Source organism: Arachis ipaensis, chromosome B4, assembly GCF_059453495.1.
Source record: "Arachis ipaensis isolate K30076 ecotype BB chromosome B4, ASM5945349v1, whole genome shotgun sequence".
In the NCBI taxonomy this organism is placed as follows: domain Eukaryota; kingdom Viridiplantae; phylum Streptophyta; class Magnoliopsida; order Fabales; family Fabaceae; genus Arachis; species Arachis ipaensis.
In genome coordinates this window covers 133,493,595-133,498,583 of record NC_142439.1, presented here as the reverse complement: position 1 = coordinate 133,498,583, position 4,989 = coordinate 133,493,595, and the positions used below count along the sequence as shown (strand labels likewise).

Genomic DNA, 4,989 nt, shown 5'->3' with positions numbered 1-4,989 from the left:
TCCCCTGGAGAGAAATCTTCTGTAGGGATCTTTTTATTCCTCCATCTCCTTGGTACTTTCTTCTTTGTTTCTTTTGCTGTTATCCTACTCTTTGTGGTATCTTTCCCTAGGGAGATTTTGTTACTGGTCTCATATGATTCTGGTAATTTTGGCTCCACTTGAGTTTCCTTTGGCTATGACAGCTGCTGATTATTTTGTTCATCACCCAAAGGAATTCCTGAGTGTACAACTTGTGCCTTAATGCTTGTTTCTCCCACCATTGCTCTGTCATGCTCTGTCCTTAGTTCCTTGCCTTTCTGACTTGCTTCTTGTGAGGGTTTGAAGACGTTGAAGGTGAGTTGTTCGTCATGTATCCTCAGTATTAGCTCTCCTCGCTCCACATCTATGAGCGCTCTGGCTGTAACTAAGAATGGTCTTCCCAATATGATTGGGTGAAGATGACTTTCTTCCATTTCCAGTATGACAAAGTTTGTGGGAAGGAAGTAGTTCCCAACTTTCACCAGCACGTTTTCAACCACTCCTATTGCTTGTTTTTGAGTTTTGTCCGCCAGCCTGATGACTACGTCTGTGGGTATCAGCTCATTGATTTGCAACCTCTTCATAAGGAATAAAGGCATTAAGTTGATGCTTGCTCCCAGATCACAGAGTCCTTTGTCAAACATTGTTTCTCCTATGGCACATGGGATGTGAAAACTCTCTGGGTCCTTCCTTTTTGTAGGCAGCTCTGGTTGAATGAGAGCACTGTACTCCTTGTTCATCACTATGATTTGTCCTCCCTTGAGTGAGCTTTTCCTGGTCAGCAGCTCCTTCATATACTTGATGTATGAGGGCATTTGTTGGAGAGCCTTGATGAATGGTATGTTTACATGGAGGGATGCAAATATGTCAAGAAACCTTGAGTATATTCTCTTCTCTACACCACCATTTAGTAATTGAGGAAAGGGTGCATAGAGCCTCAGCAACTCTTTCTGCGTAATTGTTGTTTCCTGAGGATTCTCTTCCTGCTTTCCTGCTGATGTATCTTCAGATTATTCTGATGGTTTGTTCATCTCTTCCTCAGTCTCCTTATCACTTATAGTAACCATCTTGCAATCTTCTCATCTGACTTTCTTTGCTTCACCTCTTGGATTTTTCTCTATGTCACTTGGGAAGCTATCAGTAGGTTTAGGAATCTTCTCAGATAGGTATCCCACTTGAAATTCCAGCCTCTTGATGGTGTCTCCCTGATTCTTGATATTGGCTCACACCTTCTCTTTGAACACCTTGTTATCTTGAATCTCCTTGCATATGCTTTCAAGTAGGGTTTCAATCCTGGAGAGTCTATCTTCAGATGATGGTGAGTTGAGATTGGAGGGGTGAGAAGGGCCATTTTGACTTTGGTATGGATGTTGAGGTGTGTTGTTAGGTGGGTGCTGATATGATCTCTGTGTGAAATGTTGGTGAGTTGCATTGTTGCTGGGGTTGTGGCGTCTCTGATCTTGGCCTTGGTCTTGTTGATTTCACCACCCAAAGTTTGGGTGGTTCCTCCAACCAGGATTATATGTTTTGGAGTATGGGTCATGGTGCTGCCTGGGTGAATTTTCAATGTAGTTGGCCTGTTCCTAATCACCCTCTGCCTCTTCATTCACTCCTTCTTGGGTTGCTGCTGAAGTGGTGATTGCTGCTACTTGATTCCTCTCCATCTTCTTGGTGAGGTAAGCTAATTGCTTGGTAATCATCTTGTTTTAAGCTAGCAGTGCATCCACATTGTTCAGCTCCATCACTCCTCTAGTATTGCCTCTTTCAGAAGCATAGAAGTAGTCATTCTCAGCTACAGTCTCAATGACATCTATGGCTTCTTCAATGGTCTTCTTCTTGTTCAAAGATCCCCCTGATGAGTGGTCTACTGCCTTCTTTGATTCATATGAAAGACCTTCATAGAAAATGTGCAACTGCACCCATTCATTGAACATATATGGCGGGCATCTTCTTGTCAGGTCCTTAAACCTCTCCCATGCTTCATATATAGTCTCACCATCTTGCTGCCTAAAGGTTTGTACCTCAGCTCTCAACCTGTTGATCCGTTGAGGAGGATAGAATCTTGCCAAGAATTTGTTCACCACATCTTCCTAGGTTGCTAAACTCTCCTTTGGAAAGGATTCCAGCCATTTAGATGCTTTGTCCTTGAGTGAGAAAGGGAACAGAAGTAGTCTATAAGTGTCAGGATGAACACCATTAGACTTCACAGTATCGCATATCCTCAGGAAGGTGGTTAGATGTTGATTGGGGTCTTCTTGGACACTTCCTCCGAATGAACAATTGTTCTGAACAAGGGTGATGAGCTGTGGCTTTAGTTCAAAGTTGTTGGCATGTATGGTTGGCCGTTGGATGCTACTTCCACAGTTTCCTGGGTTTGGATTGATGTAAGAACCCAGAACTCTTCTCTCTTGTCCAGCCTGATGTGCTGGACCTTCTCGGCCATGGTTGTGAGCCTCTTCTTCATGATGGTTCTCCATATTCTCATCCATATCTAGTTCAAAGTACTCCTCCTCTTCCTCAGCACCAACTACTCTCTTTCCTCTTACTTCCCTCTTTAATCTAAAGAAGGTCCTCTCAGGTTCAGAATCAAAGGAAGTTGAAGCCCCGCTTCTTCTACCTGTCATACAACCAACAAGGAAAAAGCAAGAAAGATAGATGCAGATAGTAATTTCTACAGAAATGCTGTTAGTGTGAGTGATGCAATATATCAAACAGTTAGTGGGTTGGTGACTGAATTGTAAACAACTAAGAAAAATGGGTAGGGGAAAGGGAAGAAAATAACTGAACAGAAAGTAAATTACTCAAATAAACTTAAATCAGACAAAATAAAAACAAATGCTCAATCTAGTTATCCACCAATTTAATCATTGTTGATACAAAATCAATCACCGGCAACGGCGCCATAAACTTGATGCACAAAAACTTGTCCTTTAACAAATCTCCCTCGGCAAGTATACCGAATTGTCGTCAAGTAAAAACTCACAATAGAGTGAGGTCGAATCCCACAGGGATTGATTGGTCAAGCAACTTTAATTAGAAGAATATTCTAGTTGAGCTAAGCAGAAATTGGGTTGAGAATTGCAGGAAATTAAATGGCGGAAAAGTAAATTGCAGAAAATAAATGACGGAAGGTAAATTGCAGAATCTTAAATGGGGAAGGGGGTTTAGCATGAAAGTAAATAGCAGAAAGTAAAGAGAATGGGTAAGATCAGAAATGGGGAGTTCATTGGGCTTAGGAGATGTTGCATTCTCCGGATCAAGTTCATTTTCATCTCTTCCTCAATCAATGCATTCATTGATCTCCTTGGCAATCTTAAGTGATTGAATTCCAATTCCTTGGTAATTCAATCTCTCAAATCAGATCAATAGCCAATTCCTTGGTCTAATTGCTCATGAGAAGAGATGAAGTGTGGTCACTGATTATACCACATGTATTTCCAAATCAAAGTATTGGGAGAATTATATGTCATCATATCCACCCAAACCCCAATTTGGTCCAACATGAGAAAGCAATTCTAGCATGAAATCTTCATTCCTCTTCCAAGGTTCAGAAGAGATCCAAGTATGAATAGCTTCTTTTCCAAGATAACTACTCAATTGGATGAAGATTGAAAGCTTTCTAGTAAAATCAAGAGAAAAGAGAGAAGAAGGATAATGAAAATTATTATTGATCCATCAAATTACAACAGAGGTCCCTAACCCAATGAAAGGGGTTTAGTTGTTCATAGCTCTGGGAATGAAAAGCATAGATGGAGAGTACATTCTGAGAATTAAACTAAAAGTTGCAGAAAAAGTAAAATACATAGAGTAATTCTAATAATGCCAAAAAGCTCCTTTCTAGTTCAAAGCTCTCCCTATTTATACTATTCTTCTGATCTTCTAGTTGGCTCTTTAAGTCTTAGATATAGGCCTTTGGATCTTGAGTTGAAGCAGTTATCTTCTTCAGTGGGCTTAGCTTTACTTGCAGAGAGAAAGTGTGAAGTAAGCAGGGATTCTAGCTTAGGACGTTAGTGGCGTTAACGTTAAGTGAAAGTGTGGGTTCGAGAACGTTAGTGACAATCACCTTTTTCACTAACGTTCCTAACCCAAGGATGCTCCACGTTAACTTCAATGTTAGTGGCATCAACGTGACCACTAACGTTGCCTCTTGGTCCTTCGCACACGCTATTGGGACTTACTTTTTCCAATAACGTTGAGAATCCTCCTTTCTCCCTACGTTAGAGTTCACGTTAGTGTGGCTAACGTGACCTTTAACGTAGGCTTGCCACATCTTCGAGAACGTTAGTGACACTTACCTTTGTCACTAACGTTCCAAAATGCCCCTACTTCCCACGTTAGAGTTCATGTTAACTAGGTTAACGTGGCTTCTAACGTGGTATTGCTAGCCATCTCCAACGTTAGTGACAAAGGTGAGTGTCACTAACGTTGGCTCATCATCCCTTTTACTCATGTTAGCTTCCACGTTAATGTAGTTAACGTGGAAGTTAACGTGGCTCATAGTGGCTCATCCCAACGTTAGTGACAAAGGTGAGTGTCACTAATGTTGGCGATTCTTTGCTCCCTCCACGTTAGAGTCCACGTTAACTGAGTTAACGTGGCAACTAACGTGGCTCAAAGTGTCTTAGCTCAACATTAGTGACAAAGGTGAGTGTCACTAACGTTGGTCATTCTTTTGTTTCTCCACGTTAGAGTCCACGTTAACTGAGTTAACGTGGCTCTTAACGTGGCCAATATGAGCTTGGCCCAATGTTAGTGACAAAGGTGAGTGTCACTAACGTTGGCTTCATTTTCTTCTTCCACGTTAACTACCACGTTAATGTAGTTAACGTGGTAATTAACGTGGGCTATGATGGCTTCGAGGATGTTATTGGCGATTACTTTTCTCATTAACGTTGCAAGCTAGCTCCCCTTCCACGTTAGAGGTCACGTTAGTTAGACTAACGTGGCTGCTAACGTGGTTCTTCCTTGCTT

At 41.5% G+C, this 4,989-nt stretch overlaps 1 non-coding gene across 1 annotated transcript; it reads left to right on the top strand.

The window, feature by feature from the left end:
• The first annotated feature begins 1,947 nt into the window (after nucleotides 1-1,947).
• On the top strand, nucleotides 1,948-2,054 carry LOC148569288 (small nucleolar RNA R71). The gene has a single exon (XR_015882946.1). It is a non-coding gene; the product is annotated as a small nucleolar RNA R71 (small nucleolar RNA).
• The last annotated feature ends 2,935 nt before the right edge of the window (nucleotides 2,055-4,989 follow it).